Source organism: Canis aureus, chromosome 8 (assembly GCF_053574225.1).
Source record: "Canis aureus isolate CA01 chromosome 8, VMU_Caureus_v.1.0, whole genome shotgun sequence".
Classification (NCBI taxonomy): Eukaryota; Metazoa; Chordata; class Mammalia; order Carnivora; family Canidae; genus Canis; species Canis aureus.
Window position 1 is genome coordinate 33224521 of NC_135618.1, and position 18441 is coordinate 33242961.

Sequence of the window (18441 nt, forward strand, 5' to 3'; positions counted from 1 at the left end):
GGAGAAGAATGAGATCCTGACATAAAAGGTTGCACTTGAAATTCTTAAATCCCTAGTTTCCTGTGAACCCTCTGGATTTGCAGAAGTTGCCCACATTTCCCTCTCTGAGGACAGCATGGCACAGAAGCTGGGGTATTAGGAGACAACATATGCATGCTCCCTTGATCTAACCTGGCTTCCAGAACAATAATTAAGGTTGAAATCACATAAATTGAAACATAACCTGGCCAGGGAAGTACTAGATCTCAGCACTAAGGGAGGGAAAGCAATATCAAAGAAGATGCAGGACCTGGTCAACATGTACTGGAGGGAACAGGAAGCGTATGCCTGGACACTGATGTTAAGGACTTGGATCAGGGAAAGCAGACTATAAAGTGAAATAAGGATGAGTGTATTGTTGTGAGATCATTCCCCTGCAATACGGGACTTGGCAACCTGGCAAGGACCTTCAGGAAAAAGGCTAACATGCTTGGGGAATGCAATGGCCCATGAAAGTCACATTGCCATGGCAGTTGGTAAAAGAAGGAAATGAGGGCTCTGAGAAGCGAGCATGTAGAAGTGGATATAGTGGATATATTACATAAAGTCTAGAAACCCACCCACCACCTATATTCTGAGATACCCTATTTACCAAATTAATAAGGAATGCACTGATCAGCAGCAGCAGGAGATGTTCAGTGCGGGCTCCTCTTTATAAGACAGGCTGGAGGTGTGGTTCTAGAAGCAGACTCTCATATAGTAATACAAAGACAAGATCTTAAAATGGCCAATGCAAAGTGCTGGGTTCACTAGGCTGCATATTACTAGCTGATCTCACCTTGAGATCTGAGCCTTTGTAAGCCAGGGCCTCGAAGAAAAACGCAGGTCACTCTAGGTTGGTAGGTGGCAGGTTTGGTAAACAAGGGAACTTACATATCGGTTTGTCTCAGGTGGCTGCAAGATGAGTGGATCTCTCTCTCTCTACACTCACGCTCCCAATCTTAAGTTTATATAGAGGCCTTAAAAGAGTTCAGTCATGTGTACTGTCTGATGATGGGCACCAACCAGCTGGTGTCAACACTACATCACTACCTCAAGTCCGTGTCGTTGGGGCAGCTTCTGTGCGCTGGGAATGTGAGCAGTGTGCAAGTTCGAAGGACATGGGAGGGGATGGGAAGCCTCTGATTTTTGGGGGTCCAGCTCACAGGTCACTGGAGGTCATGTCCTCTAGATGACCTCCCTCAACAAATAATGCACCATTATAGACATTCAGTTAGTTAAAATATTGAAATGTTTTTGCAACTGGTTGGTAAACAGCCATTGTAGTGAGCACTCTGAAGCTCCCAACTCCCAATATCCCATCTCTCTACACCTAAAGTTTTCATTGTTGGCATAGCACTAAGCAGGAGCTCATGTTGGTTCTGTTTGGTAAGGACCTGAGCTATACAGATTGTTTAGCACTCTGATAGTTTGAAGGGTCTCAGTTTATTAAGCCCATGATGAATATTTGGAAAAAAATGCTCAAATATTCCTTTTATCATGTATATTATGCATGTTCATATTACCAACTCTTAAAAATCACATTGCATTTTTTAATATTATGATATATTTACAATATTTATTTAAGAAACATGCACCAGAATGGTGTGGGGGCTATGGTGTTGTGGGAAAAGTGGGGCAGAGGATGGAAGGAAAAAAATAAATCACATGTTCCCTGGTTACAGCCTATGCTGAGAATATCAAATACACAAGCAGTATGTAATTATCCACCTTATTTACATTAATTCATGACTAAGAAACAGTTCTGCTTTTGCAAAACATTTCAGTGTTATATTAGAGCATCCCTTTAAATCCAAAATATTTTTAAACTTTCAATAAAACATGTATTTAAATCCCTTCATTTGCTGACCTATTATTGAAAATCATTGTAGGCAACGAAAATACTTTTTAATAATCCTCCCAAATCAAAAAAAACAAAAAACAAAAAAAAACAAAAAAACAAAAATAATCCTCCCAAATCAAACAGACCCCAGCCAAATATTCCCCAAAGTGTGAAACAACAAAGTCAATAGATGAAAATGAATCAGTGATGTTGTCTGGAATTTTAGCTTAATTTTTTGCAGTTGCTCAAATATTAATAACTTGGAGATCTGATCTTTTTAAACCTGCAAAACCTACTTAAGCTTTTAAAAAATAAAAATCTAAACAGAGACTTAGCCCCATGCAGTAGGGAGCCGTCCCAATTTGGCAGAAGAACAAACTAGACAATTGCAAGACGTGGAGGATTGTTATATGGGTGCATTCCTAGAGGGTATGTCCTATATGGGGTCGCTGTAAAGAAACTGATTCTGCATGCTATAGATCCTGGACTGTGCATGCACCCTCTTATTAACATAAATCATTGAGTGAGTGGATCACAATGGTGGGTATCTTGCCACAGGTCTCAGTAGACAGAAGCAAAATGTAAATCAACGAAAAGCAGGAACTGTTTTATTGTCATAGTTAGGAGAGCATTTTCAAAGGCCGAGAAACAAGCATTGAATTCTTAATTAGGAAATGATTGTAATTTTGTTTTTTTGCTTTTCAAAGTGTGAAGTACGGAGCAAAAAATCCTCAGAACTCTGCTTGTGATCGAAACTTAAACTGCTATCCTACTAATGTTAGAAGTACAAATGGAGGCATATGAATATCATTTTTCTTATTAAAACTATGGTGTAGGGGATCCCCAGGTGGCTCAGCGGTTTAGCGCCACCTTCAGCCCAGGGCGTCATTCTGGAGTCCCGGGATTGAGTCCCACATGGGGCTCCCAGCATGGAGCCTGCTTCCCCCTCTGCCTGTGTCTCTGCCTCTCTCTCTCTCTCTCTGTGTGTCTCTCATGAATAAATAAATAAAATCTTTAAAAAAAAATAAAAATAAAACTATGGTGTAGCTCACCACCTCCTGAATTTCTTTTCTTGGTTGGAATTTACTCTATGGCTAATTTTCTTTATCTGTGCAATGGGAATTATAATGGTAACTACCTTATACATTTGGGGGGAGTTAATATATACCAAAATATGGAAAATACCACCTGGTAGGTTCTAAAGTACTAAATAAATGTTGGCTGTCATTATTTTGTCAAATATTGTTATTTTGTCAAATGAAAAGTGTAGTACTTTCTGTACAATAGTTTTGCTACCTTGTAGGCAAAATAGGGATTTGGGGCCCTGGAACTTAACCAATTTCTATAATGTTGACTTATGGGAACATGCATTCTCCATCCAGAATTGAGGCATAGGTGTGCACAGTAGCTGGAGACGGTCTGAATCAGGCAGTTGGTGATGAGTGCCCAAGGACAGGTGATTACGGCTAGCATTTTCTATACTGGGTCTTATCCTTGGGAAGCAGTTCAGATGACAAGATGCTCACCTTCCTTACCTTCCTTAATTTAATAAGGAGAGCAAGATGCAAAGTGTTGTGAGATCAATCTGGCTAGGTAGTCACCTGTAGGTAAATTCCTTACAGGTCATGTTAAGGCTCTAGTTTTCATCTCAGGAATAATGGAAAGCTACCGAGGGTATAAAGCAGAACACGACACATGATTATATATGTTTATCACATATTAGATTAGATGCTGGATGAGGTATGTTTATAACATACATAATTAGACATGTTTCTAACACGTTGGCTGCCTTGCAGAGAAGCAACTGGTGGGAGCTTAGGAATTGGGCAAACGTGAATGCCAGGCTAGGTAGTTACTGTGGAGGTGGGGCGAAAAAGGCTGTTTGAACCAATTGTGCTTGTAGTAGACAGGGAGAGCAGACAAAAGTACATGAGATTTTCTTCCTGAGAATTGTATTCAAATGTAGAGTGTTGTACTAACATTTTGGAGCCGATTTCTACATGTGTAAGGCAGGGAAATGGTAGTTAGAGCCCACACAGTAGTTGTGAAGATTATGGGAAACGTGGAAACAGAGAGGCAACAAGGCCACACAGCTAGAGCTAAGATGAAATTCCAGCCATGTGACCCTCACAGGTTCTCCCTGCGTGGGGCTGCCATAAGAATTAAATGAGAAGATGCTCATAAAATGCTGAGAATCACACTTGGCCTGGTGTAAGTTCCCACTAAGTGTGACCTACTGTTGTGATTGTTAAATAAAAATCCTTTGTAAATTTCCAAACATCATGCCGACCAAGTTATAATGTGATCCTTCCAACAAATCATATGCCTGGGTGTCGATCACACTTATTACAGGGTCGTTTTAAAGTCCAGTGGCAATTATGACCATGGTTTTTAAAGAGAAAGGGCACAGAGGCAGCAGCCCGCATGGGAATGATTTTCCTGACCTCTCTGTGTGTGTCCCCCTTGTTGGTTGTCATGGTGGTTTTGAGAGGGGGCATCGAGAAGGGTGAAATTGGGTCTCAAAGCCCTAATCTGAACAAACAGGATGTGGACATCGGCAGCTCCCTTCCTGACCAGATCCATCCCCAGATGAGAGTCCTCCATCCTCACTTACCCACTGAGAAGGAAACAGCCCCCAGAATGTTGACCCACTACTTTGTAATATCCTTGTTAAGGGCCTAGACTAAAGGAAATAGCTCTTACACCACGGAGGACCAAGCTCTAGGCCAGATTGGGGCCGTTGGAGGGCACGTTTACCTGTCTCAGATCGTGCTCGGAGACCCTCTATCATCGAAAAATAAACAAAGCAAAGGAAGTTGGGAGCCCAGCACCAATGTTACATCCCAGGGAGATCCCTGACGTCACAGGTTGTGGTCTCCACAGCTCCTGGTGACATCCACCTGCCTGGGTGGTGAGAACCTTCCTCAGTGGAAGCAGGAGTGGCAGGCTAGGGGAAGAGAAGCCGTGTCTTTTCTAGCCTTCCCTTCTTGTTCCCATGCTCCTTAATACAACTTTGTTTTTTGTTTTGTTTTGGTTTTTGGTTTTTGGTTTTTTTTTTTTTAAGCAACAGGTGTTAAAGACTGTTTAATTAGGCCAAAACTTGGGAGTAGGCTAGAGAGAATTGAAGTGGGCTGCCGCTAAATCAACCCTAGAAGCCATCCTACAGTATTTATACCCTTGCACACAGTACACATCCAAAACATATTTGTGGGGCTGATGAATTGCCACATTTGGAAGGGGGGTAAGGGGCCCCGCAATTCCATTTCCAGGGGAGAGTTGAGTCATTTGTCCTTGCCTGAAGTTCACATCGCACTTGACACCAGTGGAAACCTCATGTGCATGAAAATCACGCAATTGTGCCACAGAGGTTCAGGTGGCAATAAAATCTGGAATGCGGAATCAAAACGGTGAATTTTAAATTGGCAAAAGCAAAAAAACAAAAAAACGGTCCATAAAGGGAGTCAGCTAGAGTGTCTCGTTAATAATACAGTTAAAGAAACTGCAGTGAAATGGGCCAGGTTACATTTCCATGGAGCATCTGCCTCCGAGGCCGTGACCTCCACACCTCTGTCACTTTGCCTAAATGCCCATTCCATCATGAATCTGCCTCTATAGCTTATTGAATAATTGAGAAAATGTGCTCTGCCTCTTTTTTAAAATACCTTTAATTCCTAGCCGCTTGCGATATAACTGTATTATGAACTTGAGCAAAATGCAAATTCGAATGTTTCATAAAAGCGCAGACTTGATGATGATAAAGGAAAGAAAAGAGTATCCTCCCACTATTGTTCAAAGAAGTACACAAAGAACAATGAATAGAAATAATAAATCCCAACCAAATGCAACATTTCTTGGTGACCCAGAAGGAGGCTTACCGATTATGACTGAGGCAGATATATCCATTAAATATAAAACTGAATTTGCCACTCGAAGGGTATTATAGTGGAGCTTTAGCACAGCCCTGCAAAATCTCCCCAGAACTGGCCTTGCTATTTGACAGAAAAGAAATAAAGCATTATGATACCAAAGAAGGCAAGGATTTTTTTTTTTTTAAATCAGTGTGAGACTGACATCTTCAAATTTAAAATGTGTGTGACAAATGAAGGGAGCTAAGTGTTAGATACTGTTGTGATGACCTCCCAGCCAACCTAGGAAGACTAAAATGGAGTTAAGCTAATAATGTAGGGGCTTTTCGACATAATCTTTTGTATCCTGGTTCCTTCAGCTGTAACATGTCTATAACTGCATCTCCTGTTGGGCTCAATTGTACCTATGGAAACCCCTTCTTCTTTGAACACAGCATGGATTCTGAATTGTTCTGTTTGTGTTCTGTTGTATAATCAGAATTCTAAAAAATAAGAGTATTTAGATTTTAAATAGCAATCTCCTGAAAAATGATGTCTACAACAAGTGATAAGTACCTAATTCTTTACTCCTTACCTTCAATTATATGTATTTACTCATTCTACATCTCCTGCATTAAAAAATGACTACCATACTGAGGCAAATACAGTGTGAACATTTATTGCAGAAGACATTAAGTCTTTAAAAAGCTTAGTAAGTTTTATATTCCTGCATTCAAAGTAAAGAGCATGGAGATATAGGATTTGAGCATATAAGGAACTTTAGAGAGCATCCACCCCCCAGCATTTTGCAGAGGAAAGAAAGAGTCTCAGTTAGGTCTAAGAAGTAGAATTCTATAGCAAAAGAGGCAGGGCTTCAAGTCCAGAGAGTGCTGGGTTCAGTTCATGACTTCGTAATTATGCGTAGGTTACTTAGGGCTTGGTATCTTCACCCGGAACGGATAGAAGAGTGCCTACATCACAGGCCCCTTTTAAGGATGAAATCAAGTAATGACACCAAGTGCCTAGCAAATGACAAGGTGAGTGCTAAGCATTCAATACATATTCTTTGCTCCTCTTCCCTGGCCTTGGGACACACCCCTAGCCAGTGGCCGAATGGGAATGAAAACACACGTCTGTGGACTCCCACTTACACAACATCCCATCTTTGATGAGCTGGGCCGAGCTGTGGCTGAGCAACTCAAAGACACCCTCTGTCACAGAAGCTCAAGCAGCTGGAGAAATTTGTCTCAAATCCACCAAAAGGCAACAAGATAGAGTGGGGAAGGGGGAGAGCAGCAGAGCACACCTGCAGCACATCCGAAAATGCAGAGTTGCTTTTTCTCCATTCCCAGTGGACTTCACTCTAATTCAGCTCCAACCAACTTTCAAAGGAGGTTCCAACTACAGAAGAGGCTGCTGAGCAAAGCCAGAAATATACCCCAGCACCAGCAATAGGCAAATATACTACGGCCTAAGAAACAAGGGTCACATATGGTCATTATGTCAGAACACTCTAGTAGGGGGAAGGGGTTAACATTTATTGAACACCTACCAGGAATGAAGCACTGCTTTCAGTCAGACAGTGAAATAGGTGTTATTACCCCCGTTTACAAACATAGGCTCAGGGAAGTCAAGGAAATAACCCAGGGGAAATAGGGTAATAAGTGTCCATGTCAGAATTTACAGCAGGCATATCTGACTTCAAAGCTTGAGCTGGTTTCACTGCACTCACAGCCTTCTAGAATTGTTCACTTTAACACACATTGGCTAAGCCTGTTCAAATGAAGCCTTAAGTATGAGTAGTTGGGATTATCATAATCTGATCATAAATCAGTGAGACAGGCCACTGTGTTTGAAGATAAGCTGTTTGGACATCACGCAGATACTAGAAGGTATCTAGTTAAGGGTAACCAGAAGTTACCCTTAACTAGAGAAAGACAAAATAGCAAGTCAATGAGTAGGAAGCATTTAGTTAATTAACTAAGTTTTATAGGAAAACATGTTCTTTAACCAATTTTTAAAACTCACTTGTCAGAGGCACCTGTGAGGCTCAGCGGTTGAGCATCTGCCTTCAGCCCAGGTCGTGATCCAGGGGTCCTGGGATTGAGTCCTGCATCGGGCTCCCTGCATGGAGCCTGCTTCTCCTTCTGCCTGTATCTCTGCCTCTTTCTGTGTCTCTCATGGATAAATAAATAAAATCTTTTTAAAAAGTAAAAATAAAACTCACTGGTCAAAGAGTCTAGAATATGTTCACTAGGAAAAGATGTAACAGTTTCCCCTTAATTCTTTATCATATGAAACTAAATATGTAAGTATTTAAAAAGTGCGACACTCAGGATGGAAAAAAAAAGAGTATTTGGAAAGAAAAAGAGCAAATCGAATAACCATGTAGGTTCGAAGATCCAAATAGTGGAATAAATATAAGATATTTAAATGAATTGTTATTTATTTAAAAAGTAATTTTGCTGTAATACTTGAAATGTAATTTGGCGTCGTTCAGATGAGCGGTGATTGTTCTGTTGTGAATCATACATGTTCTGTGCTGATGTCAAAGAAGCTCTATTCATTAAGGTACAGTTTGGCCATTGGAAGGAGACCCAGAATAATCCCATATAATCATCAGAGCATAACAGTCCAGGGCTCATACGGTGGTGAGTTTTGTCAGGAAGCCAGGACCATTTATCCTTTGCTCTGCAGCCCTCGACACCTGGCGTCTATGTCATGGTTCAAGATGTTATTCTGGCTCTGACCTTCACACTGCCTTCAAAAAAGAAGGGAGGAAAGGGGAAAGTAGGATAACTACTTCCCAGTAAGGGTATTTCCTGGAAGTTTTACGTACCATTTGAGTAAGGCTGGGAATGTCCTCAGCTACAATTTTATTACAAGGACAAAAAGAAATACTAGGTAATGGGGACAACCACTACAGTGGCTCAATCTCTTATCCACAGTGTGGATCTTCACGGGGGCAATTTGAAAATTACTCTGTCAGAGACTATTTCAAGTTGTGAAAATTTCGCAAATTTTATAGGACATACTCATTTACTACTGGGCGGGACGTACTCTGGATGTGCTCATAGAAAGAAAAATGTGATAAGGTGAGGCAGACCTAGAGCAAATAGATGACCCTGGTGGGTCCTTGCAAGTGAGCAATGACAGTAGCTCTGGCTTTGTTTCTTTGGAACCCGTTATAACCAATAATTTATAAAGATCAGAGACTTCCCAATAAGCAAGGTTGTTTTTAAGGATTATTACATGATGCTTTTTAAGAAGAAAACCAGTACTGCAAATGACATGATGATTTATAAGCACATGCAATAATTATTTTGTGATAGTAAATATTTAAGGCTTACATAGTGTTTTATTACACTGAATAAACATTCCAATATAAGTGTGACTATTACACTTACAAATGTCCCATGTCTTTTAACAATCTAAAGTGATGAAAGCTAAATAATATATTGTCTATTTGATTTGCCGCTATATATATGTTAAAAAACATTATAACCCGCATGGATCATTTCACTGAATCCTTTTTGTATCTGTTACGAGTTATGTATTATCCCCTTTTTCTCCATAAAAAAACAGTGTCAGAGAGGATGAGGCCACTTGTGAGGATCACACAGGTAGGTCTTAAGTAGAAGAGCCGGAGATCACAACGGAGTACTCTGCCTCCAGAGACAAAGATCATCCCCTGTAAGAAAGTCCAAACTCGAGGCATAGTCCGTAATGACAGTCCTGGGAGTTTTAAAGCCAGTAGCGACCCTCATGTCACGCTTTTAACCAGTGAAAGAAAATTAAAGTGAGATGTGGCTCCAAGTAGGAGACTGTCGCCTCTTCCTCCTTCCCCTCTCCTGATTCCTTTTAATCACTTAGAATAAACACCTTCCCTCCCTCCACTTTCTAACATATCATGGTGACAAATTAATGCCATCACAAAGCCCTGGCAAAGTGCAAAATTTGTTGCAAGATTGTTTTCCCTTTTCTTGTACCCTTTATTAATCTATGGCCAAAGAATGGGAGTTCAAGTCATGATCTGAGCTGATAACTGAAAATGATCTTATTGAAGTTAGAACGATATGAGCTGTTATTTCATTGAATGTGATTACTCTTTTATTTTCAATTTCAGATCAATACAGCTTTTGGATGCTCATGCTATTTGATAATATGTTTTTGAAGGGCAGACTAGAGGGTGAGAAAATATTTTCTTAGGTGCTCCCCGACTAGCTGCAGAAAAATCTTTAATTTCTACTTCTTTCTCTCTAAGTTCTGTAAGAACGAACTGATTCTGAGATGATGAATGGTCAAATTAATTATAAATGCTGTTTGGGGTTAAGTTATATTGTTTAAACTAGCCTATCAGAACTATGAGTATAATATGATTAATTTACAGGAAATACCTTTATATATAACAAAAGCAGTCTTTTATTTACAACTTGAAATCACAATTAAGCCTTATTGTTTAATGTTACAAAACTGTTGGCTGTTGCTGCCCTTTACTGGTTTGTAGTGGTACCACAAATCACAGCTCATGGTTAGTTGTCAAAGGCGTGAAGATCTCCACATCTCATGCATTATTTCAGATAACTAGTATTTGTGAAGATCCGCCAGGGAGCCATCTGAGATGACTCTCTTTCCTTCCCCCAGGTCTCACAGAAACTGTGCACTGCTTCCTCTGTGTGGTCATCCCCCCCTCTTGAAATAGGGTTCATCAGATTTTCCCACTTGTTCTTTCTGTATTACCTCACCTACTCAAGTGGTCATCTGTGTCCTCATTATGGTCAGTGAGCAGAGATTTGCACAAACGTCTAACACATGAATTATAAGTAAGAGATGAGGGTGAGGTAAACATGACAAAGCGTGACAAATATGTAAGGGCCATCACATCAAATGCATCCTCTGATACCACCGACACTATTTTCTACTGCCTCAGAACGACATTTGAGAGCTTATCAATGGGTAGGGTGTCTTAATTTGTGATTTTTATTTTAATGCTGCCTTGCAGCAGCTCTAGAGCTACTGATACCATTTTCTGATTATTCTGAAGCATTAACATGTACTCCTTCCTGGTCATACACATGAATGGCACTTAGTATTTTCCCACAATCCCAAATTTAAAATTTGGGAAAATTGGACCATGAGACAAGGAAGTGTTCCAATTCGCCCTTGGTTGTAACGTTGTGGCTTCTAGCCTCTGGGGTACTCAGTTCAGGAGCTTGTCAGCATCAGACAAAATCTTCCAGCCTCTTGTTCTTTGGCATTTCTATAAAGATGTGCAACAAAACTAGAAATCCCATCCCAGTTTCCCTCCTTTGATTTCAGGATCTTAATATGGAACAAGGGACAGAGATGTAATTCGTAGCATCTGTAAACATGTGGTTATGTGACATCCTAAGTGAGAAAATGAGATTCTTTTTTTGATAAAACAAATATTATTTCATGTGCATCCCCCACCTTTCCTAGAGGTGCTCAAGATAATCAACTGAAGCCTTGAATTAAATTGCCTTTTCTGTGAAACATTTTCTTCCTCTCTATTAGTATCTTCGGGAAAATGTAAAAATTGTTGTTTCATCACACATACTCTCTGTCTCCATATATTTTTCTCTTTCAAAGATAGTAGATAATTTACTGACAGCGCTAGGGCGTATTTCCCCTGCCCCCAAACTAGAATATAAGGCTTATGAGTCTAATCTTTATTTGGTTCACCGCTGAATCACAAACTTCCAGGGAAGATGCATGACTGGTCTTATTAAAAAGAACAGTTATATTTCTCTATGGTATATTTAGGTTTTTTAAAAATCTCATAGATAGGATAAATTTAATTATAAGATTTTTCTGTTTTTGTTGTTGTTGTTTAAGTAAGGGCCCAAACTCACAACAACCCTGAAGTCAAGACCCAAGCTGAGATCAAGAGTCGGACACTTAACTGACTGTACCACCCAGGCTTCCCTAAGATTTTCCTGTTTTTATTGTCCTCTAGTCAACTTAAGGAAAACCTCGGGTGACACGGACATCCTGCTGCACATTTTAGGCCTTATTCCTTAGTCATCTCTTTCTGCTCCTCGTAGGGGGTCATACTTCATGTCTTCTTATAGGCTGCCTAAAATCCTTTCTGAAATATGGTGGTAGCACAAATTTAGAAATGGGCAAAGGAGTTTAAAAACGACTTCCCAGAAAGCTACAGAAATGAAATCTCCATATAGAAATCAATGATATTAGTAAAAAATAATAATGGTCCCTGACATCAAGTATGAAAAGCATTGTTCTCCATGCTCTAAATATATATAATTTTCCACAAAGGCTCCAAATTGCTGTATGGAGGGCTGCGTGACACATTAAAAACAGTAAAATTTGGTTATGTCTCAAAGAGTCACAAAAACATGCATTAATGTGATTCGCTGCAAATTAGTCAAACTTTAGAAAAACAAAATCCTAGATCTCTCGTCATGCTGGCCTCTTCCAACAAGCCAGGGTGGCGGTGAAGGTCTTTTGCAAGGGTTGCTTCCTCCTCCTGAAGCATTCTCCCTCCAACTATCTGCAGCACTAGTTCTCTTTCCTCCTTAAACCCTTTGCTCTGTGAGGTCTACACTGACCACTCGATTCCACTGCAATCCACGCTCAACATTATCACTCTCATGTTCTGTTCTACTTTTTCTGTCTCCATATATTTTTCTCTTTCAAAGATAGTAGATACTTTACTTATTGTGCTCGGTCCTATTTCCCCTGTCCCCCAAACTAGAATATAAGGCTATGAGTCTAATCTTTATTTGGTTCACCACTGAATCCCAAACTTCTCAAACAATGCCCGTGTTATACGTTCAATACGTATCTGATTAAATAAAAGAAAGGCATATGCATTTTGAAGGTTTGAAGAAAAAAGAAAATTTAAGAGCTCTGTTGGATTATTTTCATCACCTAATTCAAAATAAACAGATCAAAGTTATTTTTATAAATAAATTCTGTTGATAATCTCACCATTGTCTCACGTATCTACTTTTTCCTTTTCTATTTCAACAACTACCAAATTATTGTCTGCTTGACTTCAACCAATAGCCGCTCAGTTGTTCTCCCTGTTTCTAGTACCTTCCTTCTCTGATTCATTGAACGTTATTTACAGATAAATATATATATACACACATATATATCCCCACTACATTATCCTCCCCTGCTCAGAACTTTTAATTGCTGTATAACATCTCTTGGATACATTTCAAACTCTTCACTGGGAATTCAGGGAACATTGACCTTTGGCCCACCCACCTAAATTCTAAACATATATCCATAATTCCCTCAAATGATACCTTATTTCAAGATAATTTGTTTCCCCACCATTTCCTGAAAATGGCTTGAGTCTCCTGGCTCAGCTGCCTTTGCTCTGCTCAGTCTCCTGCCGAAATTCCCTCCATCATTTGCCCATCCAAACCCTAAAAGTTCTTTTTAAAAGAATCCTTAAAGGTCATTTTACCCTAAAAGGGTACAAGGTCTTCCTCTGTTCTACCTCCTTCCATCAAACACTCCTTGATCTTTAAAGACCAATTATATTCATTTTTAGTCAGTTTTTAAAATTTGTATTTCGGTTTTTAACCTTCACTCTGTGATAATGCTATAAAATCCTCAGCTAAAATTTCGGTGCTGTAGGCACAGAAAATGCAGCTTATGTTTCTTCTGTATTATTTTCCCAAGAATTTGCTACAGGGTTAGAAGCATGAAAGATGGCGTCCAAAAAAATCTTGTTTAATAAATAAATAGGTAAATTTGTGCTGACATGAATAATGGAGGGGTTCAATACCATAATACGGGAAGTAAATAATAGTTACTATTTACAAAACATGTTTTTTTAACCAAATATTTTATCTATTCTTCACAATAATCTTATACTCAGCATTATTCCCATTTCCAGCTGAGAAAAGAGAGGCCTGGAAAGATTAAGCCAGTACCTAAGGCCATGCATCCGTTAAGCATGTATTAAGGACTTGAACTCGGGTCCTCAGGGATTCACCAATACATCTTATGTCATTTCAGAATGACTTTGACTCAAATACACAGAAAATACATGCATATTTATATAATGGTTGCTAAGTTTTTAATCTAAGATGTTTTAGAAGTTCTGACATTTATGGAAGTCTGTAATAACTCGCTAAGGCATTTTGCATACATATATTAGTAAAGAAAGTCCAATAGTCACTGACTGATTTTGAAGAAACTTGGCCATAATAAAATGTTTAAAAAAAGCTTTTAACACCTTATGACTGGATCTTATGGTAAGTGTCAAAGAACTGGTGTTTACAAGTTGAGTAAAATACTTCTAGGAGAGATTTATGGCAGCTTATAGCTAATACATATGTTCCAGAAATTGGGCCTCAGTAAGCATGGTTACAAATGAACTGTATTATGTAGCAAATGCTTGATTTTTTTTCCTTTCTTAAAAATATGGTTTCAGTGTCCTTGGCTTTCATTCCATCTAATCTTTCAGGGAATCAAACATATATCCCACTTAATTCTAATACATAGAAATTTATATAGAAGCGTAAAAAATATATTTTAGATATCAAAGTTCCTATTCTATTATCCAAGAACATGAAGGATGCATTTATTTTTGTCTCAGCTTTCATTTAAATTAATCCCAACCTCAAAGCAAGACTCAAAATGCAAAACCTGGAAGAAACCTTAGGCTAGTGATCTTCAAAATTTAATATGCTTAAATAAAAATCACCTGTGGAGGTGCTGATTCAGGAACCTGCTTTATAGCAGCAAGCCCCAAGGCTATTGTAAGGCAGGAAGTCCATGAACCCCGCTTTTATAACTACTCCCTTAGATTCATCTAAATCAACCCCCTTGTTTAACAGGTTAGGTAGTAGTTAAGGCCCAGAGAAGTGAAGTGACTTATGCCAATTCACACAGCAAGAAAGTATCTTAACAAGGTTTTGGTCTCTTGGCTCCTAGTCCAACGCTATACTATAGCTTAATGGATTTTCTGAAAAAATTCATTTGGAGGATCCATGCATATAATAATTTCAAGCTAAATTTACATTTAGGTCAGTCTCAGATTTTCTATGGCTAAAATCTGGGGTTCTGCTTTTCAGTGCTTAAATGAACTATGGGCAGTCAACTCTCCTTGTCTGTCAATTGATTCTTAATATGAGGATAATTGCAATATCTTAACAGTGATACATATACCATGATATACAGTACCTGATAGTCTAGCTCTCTTCCTTCACTGCACACTCAGCCTTCAGACTACTGGTGGGGACAGATATCATTTCAGGGAAGTGGCTGAAGAGAGGGATAGTTATTCCTAAGTCTCATTTTATATAGATATCAAGAAAACGAAGACTGATAAATGTTGACGGCGGCTGGGTATATGTGGGGAGGATAGGTAAAAAAACAAAAATAGTTTATTCATTTTTTCCTCCTCATCAATAACAGTTCCTGACTGTCTAGTCATAAAAAGTCAAAAGCTTGATTAACTGTCCTATCTTCACCAAAAAGAGAAAAAAAAAAACCTGAATTCCACTTTGATTTAGAGAAGTACTAGTTCATGTAAACAACAATTTGTTGCTCTTTCCTTCCATTATGCATGATTCCTGAATTTCTTGAATTTTAGCACCTTTTTCTAGCTTGTTTTATTTTCTTCCCTTTGCTTTTTGAAAATAGTTATTCTCCAACAGGAGTTTGAAATACATTGGTTTAGGATTGCAAAAATGTAAGCCATGGTGCAATGATTGGGGGCTGGTTCTTTCATCTAAGGCTTAATTGGTATCTATAATTACTAATTACTCAACTCTCCATTATTCATGTGTGGCTTATCCCTGGTTAAATGGTTGAACTTTGGATTTCCTGGTCACCAGTCTGCTCTGTAGCCCTGTTCTCCTGCTGTCAGTGCTTACTCAGGGAAATCCGACTAATTTTAATACCAATCTAAGCACAAAACCTCATTAGGAAAGTGTATCTCTTGCCAAAGGAAGGCATATAATACATTCCAAAAGCAAATATAGAAATTTTAAAAGTTATTTTCTGTTTTAAATTACTCTCTTCTCTTCACAGGGATTACTGAGAACTGAATGGGCGGTTCTTGATCCTATCAGGTTGAGACATAAAATTGCCATTTCTGTGGTCAGTAATGGTAATTTATTGGCATGTTCATATGCCTCAACCTAAATAGCATAGGAAACTTCCATTCATTTGATTTTCTCTATTGCTCTCAATTCTTGTTACAGATTTGCAGTGTCAAAAGCTTGGAAGCATTCACCTCAAAGGCTATCTGTATGGGACTATGGGCTTCAATCGTACCAAACTACTGCCAAAATATGCCCTATTGGATTAGGGCTCCTGACTTTGCCTCCTGCCCCGCGTTTCCTGATCAGAAGGCTCTTTGTTCCTTTGCCTACTGGGTGAACACTACTCATCTTTTGGGGTGTATTGTAGATCATTTACCACTTCATCTAGCCAACTTTTCCCAGGATTCTCTGAGGAGGATCATACATCGTTTCTTTTGGGGTTTACCCAGTCCCTGTGGTTTCTGTCTTGGCTCCTACAACAACATCACATTGGATGTTTACAAATTTGCTTCCTCTTATCAATTGTAAACTCTATGACAGAGACTGCCTTACTCATTTTATTATTTCTTTTTTTAAAAAGTATTTTATTTACTTATGGGGGGGCAGAGAGGGAGAGCACAGGCACGGGAGTGGGGGCACAGGGGCAAGCAGACTCTCCACTGAGCAGGGAGCCTGACAGGGGCTTGATCCCAGGACCCTGAGATCATGACCTGAACATAAGGAAGACACTTTAACCAACTGAGCCACCTAGGTGCCCTCCATTTTATTATTTCTGATGTAGTCCCTAGCACATAGGGGGTGTTTGAGAATAAGGAAAAAAGAGGGGAGAGGGGAACAAGAAATAGTTTTTATGATATCACAGCAATCTTACAATTGCGTTATTTCCTATGGGATTTCACAGTATGGAAAACTGATACTTGAGTTTTTTCCTGGCTCATTGGAGTAAGAAGAGAATTCACAACGCCTCTGATTTAATTCTTCTCCATTACAAATTGAGGTAGAATTTAAGAGAATTAGTCATTTTCTGTAGGAGAGGGAGCCTTCTTGCCAAAGGAGATGGCAGCCCACTGGGAAGTAAAGGCCACTTGGCACAAACCCATCTTACTCACTAGAAGCCAACACCAGCTTAAATCCACTGCCTCCATTCAGCATAGAAGCTAAAGGATGGGAGCCATAGATAGAGCTGATAAAAACAGCAGCCACAGTAATAATTTCAGAACAGTAAACCTCAAACTGAACCCAGAAGCAGAGTTAAGAAAAGCAGGGAGAAACGTCTGGATAGAGTATGATTCAAACCAATGGTACTCTGGGATCTTAGATTTCTCTTCTGTCTCTACTATTTTTTGATTCTTGGAATTTCTTTCATCATGGATATTTTCGCTGCAGTGGCTTACAGAATTTTAGTGTAGCCCTTGTTGCATTCTACCCCACTTTTACAGGATAGTACAAGAACCTCTTGCAGTGGCCGCTAAAGCACAGAGTTGACACTCTATTATAGTTTGGGCCAATGGCCTGATGGTGATTGCTAAAGCCATTGACTGAGTTGTACGCATTTTTGTCCCATCTTGGGTACAAAAGGAGTCTCTAGACTTGACCATTACAACTACATTTTCCTTAAGCCATCTCCAGGATGACATTAAAAATGTACATTACAGTTAGTACAGCTCTCTTTTCCCAACATGATAGTGTACACTTTGACTTGAGAGCTTTGCATTGCCTCCAGCACCTAATACAGTTCCTGGCAGGCGGTGTGGGTTCCATCAATATTTATTGAATTGGAGAGAAGAACCATTGGGATGGAATTGATGGAAAGATCTCTAAATTAGACGAAGGGCGTTACTCAATCTTCCTCCATATATTTTCCTTCTCCATTGGGAAAGGATGCTGATTTTGTTGTTGAAGAAGAATAATTGAAAATATGAAAATTACATTTGAAGAAATCTACACAGCTGTTAATTTTGAAGATGAATTCTTTTCACCCAACACACTAGATTAACTGCAAGATCTCCTTTTTTCAAGAAATAAGTTTATGATCTTAGGCAAACCAAGTGCAACAGAATACAAGCTGGTGGACAATGAGTTTGTTCAGACTACAGCATTATCCGAACCTGCTAGTGGGATGCCTCTTTTTGTAGTCTCAGAAAAAAGACAAACTGTTAAACAGATATTCTCAGTGTTCTGAGTCTCAAAAACACTGAAATAGTTTTTTTTTTTAACAAAAGCTCAGGGTGTCATGATTTTGACAGATTTTACTGGTTGGATAAAAACATCTAATGTCACATGCTCTGAAAGCATAAAAATTAAGAAGTGATTCCTGTTTATCTCTTATGGTTGAGATAAGGTAAACATAAATAAGAAAAGTATTCTCCCTCAAATACTTCTAGGGCTGTAAAGTTAGATTAGAAAAAAAGACATAAAATATTTGACTAAAAACGGTCATCATTTTTAGAATGCTTTCTCCTAAGAAATGGTCAGACTCTACATTTTGTTAAATTGTTTATGTTATTTTAAACAAGCAGCTTGTTTTATTATTTCCAAACTATTTTGCACAGCGCCATATATTAGAAAGCACACGGATGCCAAAGGTCATGTTCCCTGCACCAGTCATTAACTATCAATAGCTTATACCATCTGCTATTCTTCACATTCGAGAATCAGTAGCACCGTAGATGCATGCATT